This window comes from Nothoprocta perdicaria, unplaced genomic scaffold (genome assembly GCF_003342845.1).
Source record: "Nothoprocta perdicaria isolate Ctin4 unplaced genomic scaffold, notPer1 scaffold_127, whole genome shotgun sequence".
NCBI classification, from domain to species: Eukaryota; Metazoa; Chordata; class Aves; order Tinamiformes; family Tinamidae; genus Nothoprocta; species Nothoprocta perdicaria.
The window spans coordinates 2,298,406-2,312,512 of NW_020454394.1; the positions used below are offsets into that span (position 1 = coordinate 2,298,406).

Here is a 14,107-nt window from a genome sequence, read left to right on the forward strand (position 1 = left end):
GAAGGTGTGGGATAGATGAGTGGATGGGGATCTTGGAAGACATCATAATCAAGTTAGTATCAATAATTCTGTTCTCTATTTGGCTGGCAAACAGATAGCCAATTACATATCAAAATAATATAAAAATAAGGCATAGTAATCAACAATTAATTTTAGAACAATTCCTTTGGGGCAGGTATAATCAAGAGCACTTTCATAGAACAAGATGTGGAATTGTGCGTAATTCTTCAGAAGATTAAATAAATCTTAAAAAATAAAATCTTAATTAAATATGGAAAGTATCTGGAATCAATAAATATGGAGAAYGCATTCACATTAATCTTATTGAAGAAGAMTTCTTTGTTTAAATTTGGTCTTGGGAAAAGAGTCACATCTTGAAGTCCTGTTAATGCTGTCATGCATGTTTTGTTTGAGAAAGGACTATAGGATTCAAGACCTGCATTTAAAATGAATTTATTAATAAATAAACATAGGTGAATTAATGCATACAAAATAAATTTGGCAGATGTAATAATGAAAACAAATAGAAGAAAAATTAAATGGATTAATGCATGTAATCGGGCTTAGGTTGCCTAATGAACAATTAGCCTAATATTTAATCCCCCTCAATCCATTAGTTTCTATGGTACTTATTCTCTAAAGATAAACATAGATGATTCCAAATCTACTTTTTTTTTTTTGAAACTACTCATATTAGTATTGTACCATAATCATTGGCATAAGAACTCTCCTATAAATGGGAATGGACAAAGCCTGGAAACATTAAAGAAGATATTACCTGGTGCTTTAGGAAAAAACGGAGTTGCAAAATGTTGCAGCTCTCTAAAATAAGAATGACTACTGCTGATTAGAGGTGGCTCTTTACATGGAAGCTGTTTTTTAGGCTTTGARAACAAACTGTTCACCATCCGATCAACGGTATTACAGAGATAGTSTTGACTGGCTATAATCAGACAGTGTATTTTAAGTATCTGACTTAATTAGCATAATCTAAGTTTAAAAGACACCTTTACAATCCAGGAAAATATTCAGGACTGCTAGACTTGGAATCCATATGTTACCAGTGAAGGGAAGGAGCAACAAACTGCATCATACTCATTGCCTGAATGTGGCCCTTTTAATACATTTATGTCAGGCTGTAGAAAGTTGTCTCATGGAAACCAACCTTCTTTTTCACCCAGTTCATCAAATTAATGCTTGTTTAGTAGCCCTGGTATGAGCAGGTTAGCTACYTTGTGGAGGATAGGGCCTGCTCTCATTGAAAGTGCTAGCTCGTGCGAGAGTATAGACTCTGTCCAGTTAAACATTCAAAGCAGCTGCTTGTTCAATGAGAATTTAAAGTTTGGAAGTTAACAGTCAGGAACTAATAGAATGGATTGAATGTGCTTTAACTTACTGAGATATATTAAAATATCATGTCATTTAGTTTGAAGGCTAGAGGGGACCTTTTTGTTAAGGTGTTCCATGAAATGTTGCAGAGAATTGAGTGAATGTTTTTTATTTCCCTTTATTATTTGTGTGTGTGTGTGTGTGTATGTGTGCGCGCGCGCTAATTGCTAATCTTATGTGTATGAATCTACAAGCTGTAAAGTGTTCTCTGAGTAGCCTTTGGGGCAAGTACTTGTGGCTACTCTGTTATGTTATTTTGTCCTCACCAGCTTGGGATAGGCTGGCCAGGGAAAAGTTTGTCTTAATAACAGAAAATAATTAAACAGGAGAGGCATAAAGTGTGCCTAGAGGGYATGAGGTTCTGGATTCTTGCCTAATGCCATGCTCATCAAGCTTAATGTAGATGAACTCTGTGTGTTTTTGCCAGGAGCAAAGTCAAACTTCTCCTCTGAGGCCTCTGCCACCTATGACACCGAAAGCATGGGTAGCTTCTACCTTTTCACTTGCCCATGGCTGGAATACCCAAATRATGCCCTCTGATCCATGACAAGAGGTTTCAGGGATCCAGCGAGCTTCTCTTTGATTTATGGGCAACTGCTGAAGTTAGTTATTGGCTGAAGTTAGTGATGATGACAGTCACTTCTCATCCATGATAGACAATTCAGCAGTTAAGTATGCCTTTATTTATCAATGATTGAACTATGAGGAGCCATAATAAATCTCTGTGGCAAATATAATGCAAAAGTTGGATTGAATCATTTGAATAGTTTTCTTCTGGCATGTGAATGTGGATGTGAGAGCTGGCTGTTGTTTGGCTGAACTCATACATATTTGTGAACTATAAATGAGTGATCAGCAGCAGTCAAGAAAAAAAAGGTACCCTCCAAGCTGGAGGGTGATGGGGCAGAAACATTAGTATGGTCCTGAGAGGATTAGAGAGCTCTTTGGGCAAAATGCAGGCTGAAGCGAAGCTTAGAGCATGCAACAAACAAATGGCCAAAGGATTTCTTTGAGTAGTATTGTATTTAAGATAAGTGAATTCAAGTCATTCATCAGTTACACCCATCTAGCAGATACAGGTTCAAATGGGCAACTGGAAAAGGTCCAAAGGAAAACAGCAAGAATAGTGAGTTGCTAAGAAAAAGTGCACAGCTAAAAGAATTGTTATTTTATTGAGTCAGTAGAGGAGAAGATTGAGGGAGACATTATATAAGTTAATGTTAAAAAGCCAAAGCCCAACAACTTTGCTATGTAAAAGGCTAGAGTGAAAAGGAAAGTACTAAATTGCACCTAAATTCTATGACAGAGATGACAAGAATAACAGGCTCAATTGCACAGAATGGGATTTAGTTAGATTTTAAGAGACCTGCTATCTGCTAGAACAGTGCAGCAGTGGCATATACTGTTTTAGGAGGCTGTGGAATCGATAGTTGGAGATTTTATGGAGAAGGATCAACAAATAATAGGAAAGGCTTAAAGATACTTTATGTAATCTTTGGATAGCAAGTTGGATTATATGAGGTCCTTACCAATGTAATTATCTATAGAACTATAAATGTTGTGTTCAGGAAAACGGAATGTGTATGTACAGTCTATGAAAATGAAAAATTTGCATCAAGAAAACCTCTGTTTCCATCCTAATGAATGTTACACCCTTTCAGGGTAGATTCTAATTAGGACTTTGTATCCTTGTCAGAAATTTGTGGGCACTAAGAACTCTATTATTCTTTGAAACTGCTCTCTGGACACATATTTAAAGTATCTAAGTCTAAACAGAGCTATTTACCTGCTTTATTCTTTTAAGACTGGTGAGTGTGCACTAGATAGGTTGAAAGGAGTAAGTGGAGTCTTAGGTCCACCTTCTTACTTGCTGAGCAAAGTAACAGAGTTAATGAAATTTTCGGATATAGCAATATCTTTCAAGGATAATTAGGGAACAAAGCAATTCAGGATCACACCACTTCCTGCTGCTACCCTGACATTTCATTCTTTGCTGAGGATAACTGCCCTTCCAGCCCCATTATAGATCCTACGACCTGGAATTACTTCCAGACTAGATTCTGTTTCTCCTCTTCATCCTGAATAATAATATTGGGAAAGTGTTCATCTGATCTCGATCCAGAAGGCGTTAATGTTGACTTCAACCTCTAGGCTTTGTCCTAGATACCTGCTTCTGTGATAATTCTTGAACCTGACTGGCGTTAATGGGAAATTTGTAGTCTGTAAAAGTGTTGAAAATGATAATAAAATAGGAAAGGAAATYAATCTTTCCCTATTCATCAAGATTTTAATGCTCAGTACTTTAAACAGTCTTTCAAATAGTATCTGAAACTGTTAAAGATATCTTTTATCACCTTTTCCTTCTGTGTATTTCACAGATGGTGGTTTTCTTWACCTTCTTTTCCTGTTTTTGTTTGCTTAGAGGATCAAAGCTTTTCTGTTTATTTCTTTTTCTCCTTACCAGCTTCTGGAGTGTTAAAAACAGCACCAGTATACCAAGTTTATATTACAAATGAGTTAAAATTTCCAGCCTGTCAAAGCTTTTCTCCCAGGATACCAAGAAAACCAAAGTTCAGCTAAACTGCACAATTAATCTGAGATCACTTCTAAATGAAGAAGAAAAGGTGCTTTTAAGCAGAGCTATCTTCTTCTGGGAGATTTAAAGTAGTTTCAGAAAGCAAAATTATTATTCTCTGAAAGTTCTCTCTCTCTCTCTTTGTATTCTTGGAACTGTCCCATTAGATCATCTTTCCTTTCCACTCATAAAATCATCCTAATGAATCAAATGTGGGATTAGCCATATGCAAATATAGCTTTAATGACAGCAACATTGACAAGGAAATGGATGAAAAAGGACATGGGCTGCACATTGGTTTTGCTAGAACAGTAATTGTTTTGTTCTGCTATAAAGACCCTGCGACAGAGAGCTTATTTGCCAGTTCCAAAGAAAACACTCCTCTTCAAAGTAAATGTATCCTGTAACAACTGCAGAATGAATAAATGTGTGGTGGCTGGCTTGGAGGATTTGGCTGAAACAGACTTCATTGCTGATGTACCACTCCTACATGAATGTTTGCTATCTTTTTCTCCACTTTTGAAAGCAAAGAGATAACTCAATCTAGGCATCAATCTCCTGTAGGATGAGTGCAAAGCTCTGTAAGAAAACACACTGTCTGTTGATCTCATTGTCTGTTATTGTCAAAGCTCATCAAAAGCCCTGACAACTGCAAGGAAGAAAGTCAGCAAACATAATTAAAAGAGTCCAAGGAATTACATCAAAAGAGTTTAAGGGTAGATTTGACAAGAGTACTTTAGTGTGTTTTAATAGCATTTAAAAAGAAAATGCTAAGAAGATCCCTAGAAGCTTTCCAGGTTTCCTAGTAATATGTCATTCCCTGGTAGTGTTCTGTGGCCAAATAGATCAAAATGAGGAAAAAGTGACCTTATTAATATCTATACAAACAACGTGCTGTAGAGATGAGAACTGTGAAATCTGCTTTTCACATCATTTTCTTTTTCTAAATTTTAATCTAACATTAACAGCGATATCATGATTTTCCCTCCTTTTTACAAAAGAAAGATCTGGAATACTGACTATATGTATCTGATAGCAGATAAAACCAAGACCTTTCATCTTTTATATGCTGACAAAGCTGGAATCTTTTAAAATGGAACCAAATCTGGTGTCAGTTGACAGAAAAGATTCTCTTTTGCCTGAATAAACTAATGTAAAAATGCCATTCCAAATCAGTGACAAAAGCCAGAAAGTCTAYGGTTATATTCTCAGCTGGTGAAATTCAGCACTCAAATAAATACATAATCCCAATAAAAACTCTAAGGCATTTTGCAAACTACCTCTTCTTAGCGAAGTCAGTTTTGTTATAGCTTTATGTAAAGCTATCAAATGCATATAGTATATCAATTTTAAAACATCTGTGTAGATTAAGATCATTTTTGACATTCCTTATCCAAGTGAGCTGATCCAATCAGTGGCTTTGGATTAGTAATAGTAAAATGGAAAAGTAAGAATTCCAGAACTGAAACACGTATACTGGGATCCTGGTGTGCATTAAGAAGAGCATCTCCAGCAGGTCAAGAGAGGTGATCGTCCCCCTTTACAGAGCCCTGGTGAGGCCACATCTGGAGACTGTGTCCAGTTCTGGGCTCCCCAGTACAAGAGGGATGTGGAGCTGCTGGAGAGAGTCCAGCACAGGGCTACCAGGATGATCAGGGGCCTGGAACATCTGCCCTATGAGSAAAGGCTGAGGGAGCTGGGTCTGTTCAGCCTGGAGAAGAGGAGGCTGAGGGGGGACCTGATCAGCGTGTATAAATACCTCAAGGGAGGCAGTGAGGAGGAGGGGGCCGGCCTCTTTTCAGTGGTGACCAGCGATAGGACTAGAGGAAACGGCCACAAATTGAGGCACCAAAAGTTCCACAGGAACTTAAGGAAACACTTTTTGGCAGTGAGGGTGACAGAGCCCTGGAACAGGCTGCCCAGGGAGGTTGTGAAGTCTCCTTCTCTGGAGATCTTTCAAACCCGCTTGGACGCAGCCCTGTGCCACATGCTCTAGGTGACCCTGCGTGAGCAGGGGGATTGGACTAGATGACCTCTGGAAGTCCTTTCCAACCTTAAGCATTCTGTGATTCTATGATTTTACTACACAGTATTTTTTTTCTCTCTCTGCCTCCATTCTTTTTTTATTTGTTTATCTATCTTATGAAAATACAGGGGGAGAAAAAAAATAATTTCACCTCTCGATCTGTTGTGAGTTCTGGATACATCCTAGAAGTCTGCATGATTATTTTTAACAGATGTCATGGTCTGTTAGATTCTAGACAGTAGGATAGCTAATGTCAGCTAAGCATCTATGTGTTTATCTCCCACCTATGGATACATAGCATTATGCAACAATATGCCTCATGCTTTCCTAAGACTTTCTTCACTGGATGATACAATCATTTTAATGCACTGAATAATAGCAATAAATATCTACAATATTTATAAAATAGCATAGAATTTGCCTAACAGAAAGCACAAGATGAAGAACAGTTCAGTCAAAGACTGTGAATATACACATGTAGGTCACAAATGTATAGCCACAAGGCACATATTTCATACAAGCTGGAGCCAATATGGGATTATAAGAAGTCCTAATCACATCTCCATTAGACAGCAGAGAGGCCAACCATCCAGATGCTCTGAGCTGTTCAAATCTTTAAGAGATAAAGAGCTACTGCATATACCTTAAAGAAGAGAACCAGCGACAAAAAGATCAAGGAATGTCTGGCAATCTTTAAGGAACACACTATATTTCTATAGGGCTCCCCTTTTCACAAGGGAAGAAAAGGGTATTTAGCATGGAGACAGAGAAGGAAATATTTCTTCCCAGGACAGGTCTACTGATAGAACTTGCATCATCACAGTCCTGCTGTTGATTACACAGTTGTGCAGGAATGAGCTTTACTTGGTTTGCTCACGATCCTCACTGCAGCCACATCTATGTGTGCGTGTGTGTATAAAAAATAGAACAAAAAAAAAATGTTTCCAAAACAGAATATTGCACCATTTCACTTGCCACTAACGAAAAAACATTTAGGAGCAGATATGAAAAGTTCTTAGCGCCCAGAGAGTGAATATTGCAAAAGAGTCTCTACCAATCCATTCCTTTTGCAAATTAGGAAATTTATTTCTGTTAAAATGGGGATTGTAAGATTTTGAGTCCTTTTGAAATGATAACGCATTTTATTCATCACAGACCAGTGCAACAGCTATTGGTTTGAACACACAGACTCCAATGATTATTACAGATCAGGGATGTTCCTGGATGGTAGATTTGGCATTTGCCTCTGGGGTAGCTGGAAGAGGTTTAAGGAGTCACACCATGCAGCTAGGCAGCCCTTTATCTGTCACATATTTCAGCCAGCCTCTCCACGGGGCTAATTCCAAGGGAGAGTCCTCACATTGCCAAATCTTAGATTCAGTAAGTTGACTGCAGGATTCTCCTTTGCTGACTGCAAGGGAATGTCTCCCTCATCTTCACAACGCACGCTTCTCAGCGCCAGTCACCACACACACATGGAGGCCAAGGCTTGGCAGAGACCTAGCTTAGGTAGTTTATGGATTAGCTGCTGGGACATTAACCTCCTGCATTGTGGTATTTTGGTGACACAACATAAAAATTGTCCCTGATTTGTGTGGGGACTAATTTGTGGAGCTTTCTACAGGAATGGAAACTAATATGTGAATATTATATTACTTGAATGAAGATGCACTTGGTCCTTTGGGGCCCTCCAACTGGACTGGGGCTGAGTCCAGTTAGAGGCCTGTGGCCAGTGGTGTCCCCCAGGGGTCAGTACCGGGTCCAGTGCTGTTCAACTTGTTCATCAATGACCTGGACGAGGGCACTGAGTGCACCCTGAAGCAAATTTTCAGACGATACCAAGTTGGGTGGAGTGGCCAACGCTCCGGAGGGCTGTGCTGCCATCCAGAGGGACCTGGACAGGCTGGAGAGTTGGTAAGAGAGGAACCTCATGAGGTTCAATAAGGACAAGTGCAGGGTCCTGCAGCTGAGGAGGAATAACCCCAGGCACCAGTACAGATTAGGGSTCGACCTGCTGGAAAGCAGCTCCACGGAGAGGGACCTGGGAGTGCTGGTGGACACCAAGTTAATGATGAGTCAGCAGTGTGCCCTCATGGCCAAGAAGGCCAATGGGATCCTGGCCTGCATCAGGAGGAGTGTTGCCAGCAGGTCAAGGGAGGTGATTCTGCCCCTCTACTCAGCTCTGGTGAGGCCGCACCTGGAGTCCTGTGTGCAGTTCTGTCCAGTACAAGAGGGATGTGGAGCTTCTCGAGAGGGTCCAGCGGAGAACAACTAAGATGATTAAGGGAATGGAACATCTCTCATATGAGGAGAGACTGAGTGAACTGGGCCTRTTCAGCTTGGAGAAGAGAAGGCTGAGAGGGGATATGATTAACATGTATAAATACATGAAGGGAGATTGTAGGGAGGAGGGGGCCAAGCTTTTCTCAGTGGTGGCCATAGGACAAGGGGTAATAGGTGCAAACTGAAACACAGGAGGTTTCATCTCCGTGTGAGGAGGAACTTCTTTACTGTGAGGGTGACAGAGCCCTGGAACAGGCTGCCCAGGGAGGTTGTGGAGTCTCCTTCTCTGGAGATCTTCAAAACTCGCGTGGATGCCGCCCTGTGGCACACGCTCTAGGTGTGCCTGCTTGAGCAGGAAGGTTGGACTAGATGATCTCTAGAGGTCCCTTCCAACCTTTAAGATTCTGTGATTCTGTAATTCTTTGAACCACAGATTTTCAAATTCCCTTCCTCAATTTTCAAATTGCCTTCCTCTTCTTCACCTAGTTTTTTCACCTCCTAACACTTCATATTACTCTGGAAAAATCGGACTCATGATATTTCTCTAGTACTTTGYCCATTCCCTCCATCTCTAGTATTTTTCCTCTGTCAGTCAATACACTTGAAGGGAACCCTCTGTCTTGTTAAATTTTTCAGTTACCATTTCTGTAACATGTGAAATGTTATTGCCATGCTAGTTAGACCACCTGGTAATTTCTTATTTTATTGATGTGACTTTCTTCCCACCATCCGCACCCACTTTCCAGTCCCTTCCACCCACAACTGACTTAACAGACTATTTACTTTTCCCCAAGTTTTAATACGTGTCTGAGTCTCATTATTGCATTTATGTACCTTTCGTATCAAGATTTTTTTCTTCCTTTTGTTTTCCCCAGTTTGTCTCCTGCAGCTCTTTCTACTTCGTGCAAACTGTTTTTTTGGTCTTCATGAGTCCATTTTTTTCTCTATTCACCTTTCTAACAGAGTATTTCAGAGTCTCACAATATCTGTCAAAAGTCTTCCTAAGTAGCTGTTTCAACCATGAAATATTCATAACACTTTCCTTCTTTACACTCCTTGTGAGATGCATATTCTATATAGTTTATACAGAATATATGGTGTTATGAATATATTGAAAAAGTGACTTTCATGGTCACGGTCATCAGTGCCAATAAGGTCAAGCTATATGAGAAACTTTAAGGCGTTCCAAAGGAAGGCTGCCTTGGTAACTGAGGTTAAGACCATGCCTTAGCACGTGAATAAATTCAGTCTTAGCAGTCTTGGAAAATCAGCTACACAGGTTTTTGATGCAATCTATTGATTTAAAACAGGAGCTCATAAGTTTCTGTATGAGCAATACAATTGTGAACTACAGAAGTGCTCTTATAATCTCTGCATAGCTGTGAATGATAGCATAATAATAGTTCTGACTACATCATTTAATATTTGATAGGACCAATATGAAAATAAAAGCAATATAGTTCTACAGTCTCTTTTTTTTTTGTACTTTGATATAGCTCTAGTAAATTCTCATCTCTTTGACTTTAATAGGTTCATAGCAATCCATGTCAGATAAAAATTTGCTGCATAGTTTTAGGAAGACATCTAGAAATGTGATAGTATATCCCTTGCAGTATTTTTGAAATACTGAACATCGATGAAATAAGATGCTGGAAAATCCTGTAAGGCAATAGTGAAGCCAGCAAATTCATTCAGTCACCCACTGGATTTGSGGCATACCTGAAAAGGAACCAATAGCCTTGATCTGCAACAGTTAAAGCACTTCTAACAACAGACTGTGTTTTGGTCCCAGTGGAAATAACTCTGACAATTGCACTGACGCTGTTCCCAGACATCATTGTGCCCATGAGAAATTCCTTGTTTTTTTCGTCATTTTACATCTACTATTAAAATAAACTCATGATTTTCAAGCCAATCTAAATTTCCATAAGATGCAATGTGTCCTAGATTTTTCTGACAGTTTCGGTGTAGACTATCCCAGTGAAAGTTATCCCTTTTAAGTTCATAGCTAGGAATRGGCGCTGAGATTTAGGAAAACTGTAGCAAGCAAAGGCTACAATCCTTCTTTATCATGATAGATGCCGGGCATCCTTCCCACACCRCCATGCTCTGGGCTATCCAGGAGCAGGCTGGATGACCAGCCTTCTGTGGAGACCCCTCCACTGCCAGTACAACTGACACGGGGATTAAACCATAAGCGCTCTGTACTTATCAGCACTGGTGTGCTGAGCAAGATGATCTTGTCTTTAACTCTTTGACACAGACTAAGCTTAAATGGCTTAGGAAGAACTAGGAAGAAATATCTTGTTGAAGACAGCCATTAATTTTATATCAATGAGGTAAAAGAAAACTAGTCAATATTATAAGATCTTTTCACACAAGCATGTGTTCCTTCCCATACTTACATACTTTCTCACCCAAGGAATTTTACTATCTGGTCCTGGAGTATGTCAAACATGACTCTGTTGTTGAGTGTCATCCTGAGAGTGATGGCAGGCTTAGCATTTTATTAACCATACTAATTGATCAATACCTATTATATGACAAGTTTGAAAAGACAAGACACAGAAAACATTGATGTTTTATGATAAGCATTTTATAGTGCTTGGGAAACAGCTTTCCAAAACTGAACAGACATGCAAGTCTCATCTGCAGGATGCTCTTGGCAGTCAACAAACTCCGAGGCAGGATCCTGTGCCCCWTAACACTCTGTGCCCCTCCTGGATTCACCTAGATCAATAAGGAATTTAGCCCACCAGGTTTGAAGGAAAAATTACAAGCTGACCCCAGTATAGGTGACATGAGAACGAGGTCACTTAGGACTTATAGCCTTCTGTATGGAATGCTGTGAGTTTCAAAATAATTTACGCTCCACAGGACAGATGGAGGGGAGCATTGTATTTGCACAAAACAACTACATAGTTCTTTCTTTAAATGCCAACATGTCTCCTTAAACCTTCTTCGCTTCTATATTAAGCTCCATTTATGTAATGCAGACCACTGAACTGAATGATACCCCTCTTTTTTACATATTTCTTTTCATTTGACTTTCCAGTCTGATTTACTAATTCACTGCCTCAGACTTTAATTAGGCTTAAAATCATAAGTCAATCCAGAAAGATACTTTAGCCCTGCCTCTTGCTTTATATTCCTTCTTTTAATGAAAAGATTAGAATTTTACTCCTAGACAAGGTGTTAACCTTTGCCTGAAAACTTTACTTGCAGAAGCTAAGAAGTAGGTCATCAGCACAAGTAATCCAGACAAAGAACCATGACAATTAAGAAAGCCTCTCAGCTCTGGGACAATATTCTTGCTATAATATACTTTATGCTAATGGTATTTTGTTTGTTTTGAAGTGATAGAGTAATTCGTGGATTTTCTGTTATAGAGTGTTTTTTTAATTCTTTGACATCTGCAGCAGGGATCTGAAAATACTGAGAGCAGCAAAGCATTCCTTTTTTTAAAAAAAATCAACAAACAAAATATTCACAAAAATTAACATATGAAATGTCTTAGCAGAAGACAAATTAGCTCCCATTGTCCTTCACAGTAATCAGTGTGAGAAGAAGAATTTACACAGATTGTTTTAAAGCATTTCTAGATACATTACAAGAGAACAGTTTTTCTGGTATGTGAACAAAATACCTTAATGTGTAAATTTTCCTAAAGTAATATTTTCCATGCCACAATTGCAATCATCAACATAAACATCAGCAGAATAAGCTGTAAAAATGTAAGCGTATTTGAAGAAAATGGAAAAAAAAGTATAGTCATTTTTCTTAAATATGCATTAAATCAGGTGTGTTATTTGCTTTTCAAATTRTTTTCATATATATTTAACCAACCTGAGACATATACTGATGCAAGCTGAAATAGGTATCAGTTTGTGTCCAAGGCACTGTTTCACAGTCTTCTGATGGAGATTTTTTTTTACATGAATTAATTATTTTTAAAAAATGCTGTAAAATCACCTTCAGCAGGTGGCTTGAACTGAGAAAAAAAATGAACTCAGAAACTAGCAGCAAATCCTTAGCTCAGTTCAATGCAGTGTCAACAAGATGACAAATTGTCTAGAATTGTTTGCTTTTTACCAAGACTGCTGAACTGAAGGGGTGGATATGTGCAAAATGAGGCACTGAAGCACTATGATAACTTAGGGGAAAAAGTCTCCCAGATCTATCCCCTTGCTATACACTACCTAGAGCCCTGCATAAAGATGCACTTTCTCACACCCACATGTGTTTCTTGGTAGATATTTGCGCCTGACATACATGGAGATTAAAGACATGGACCCACACACCTGAGTCTGCACAGAGAGTTAGATAAACATCATCTAGGAATAAGTGCACACGTCTATAAATCTGCACATATAGGCACCCGAGCACACATGGGCATTGCTGTACAAACACATACACACATACAGAATGATGCAGGAACGCCAGACACATGCACAGGCAYATACAATTCCAGAAGCACGCTCCTGTAGCTGGATACATACTCACATGGATAAAGAGATACGTGGGTGAAGGGGAGTTTATATGGACTTTATAATCCCTGCTAATTTCTTCTTTTGTTTTGAAGTTCCTGAACAATTTGAGGAACCTGGGATCAACGAGGTGCCTTTAGGGGAGATTCCTCAGGAGGAGCAAAGCCCTTACAGGGTGTCTAAGGTTTTCCCCTTTTCCCCTTTTCTCCCATCAGCAGATCCAGGCAGAGGAGCTGTGCATCCAGCACTGCTCTCCCAGCTGCTCCCTTGGCACTTTGCACGCTGCCATAAGGAAGGTAGTGGATAGCAAGCTCCACATCGCCCCACACGCCGGAGTCTGCCCCTGCGGGAGCTGGAACCCATGGGCAACATCTGGAAACAGCTGCTTTGTCCTGCGCAGCCCATCCCTTTGCGCCACTGCCCACCTCCAGCTGCAAAGCAGCACGGTCCCCTGCACCCTCTGCAAGGGTGAGCGCCCTTGCCGCCCTCCATCAGCTTCCCCCAGTCCTAGCTCAGCAATTGCACCTTCCGGCAGCTGCCCGCTTTGCAAACCACCTCCTGAAACTTCTTCACTGCCTACACAGCCTATAGCCCCTTGGGCAGTGGCAGCCTCTTGTCCGGCAGGGTGCAGGATGTGGGCACCGGGAAGTGGTGAGCAGGATGCAGGGATGGGGATGCAAGGACTGAGAGGCGGGAATGGGATGCAGAGAGCTTGGATGCAGAGGCTCGGGATGCAGGGACCCAGGATGCAGAGACTCGCACTGCAGGCGCATGGGATGCAGGATGCAAAGCGCACGATGCAGGATGCTGGTGTCTGTCTCCTTACCGTGCACTGAAGACAAGTCGTGAGGAGCCTCTCTGGCTGCTCCTGGGCATCGTGGGGCACCCAGCGGGCTCCTTCAAATTCCACCAGAGAGTCGTGTCCCCCAGACTTGAGTGAGCTGCTTCTCTGGGAAGCCTCAAGCTCTCTGCCGCCTGCTCTGGCCTGGATCCCGATGGAAACTCCTCACTGAGCAGTGGGGGCACGGCTGGGGAGGGAGGTGGAGGAAGGAGAGCGTTTAGGGTGGGGGAAGCGGCGGTCACAACTAGTCACCCGCTCCCTTCCAGCGGCTTCCCGTTCCTCAGAGCAACTTTGGCTCTGCTCGGCTGGCAGCACGGGGTGCCGCCGCTTCTAAAGGGGCTCCCCGAGCGCCTCCGGGCATCTTTCAAGCTCTGCTGTCCTGCCGGGACCGAGGCGATTGGTGCTAAGCCCGAAAGGAGGAGGCGACCTCGGGCTGCAAATAGAGAGCTCCGAAGGAAGCACYGGGGGCGCCAGGGCCCGGGCGGGCGGCCCGTGCGAACCGGGGC

General features: G+C 41.1%; 1 protein-coding gene across 2 annotated transcripts in view; it reads right to left on the reverse strand.

Moving 5' to 3' along the window:
- The window catches only part of GRM3 (glutamate metabotropic receptor 3), a 101,973-nt gene extending 88,354 nt beyond the window's left edge, over window positions 1–13,619 (reverse strand). The window contains exon 1 of one of the 2 annotated variants that reach the window (XM_026033265.1): window positions 13,587–13,619. The gene's annotated coding sequence lies outside the window, so the exon portion shown is untranslated. Of the gene's footprint in view, window positions 1–12,776; window positions 12,795–13,586 lie in introns of those variants that run through there. The other variant, XM_026033266.1, reaches the window with a different exon arrangement.
- Window positions 13,620–14,107: the final 488 nt, after the last annotated feature.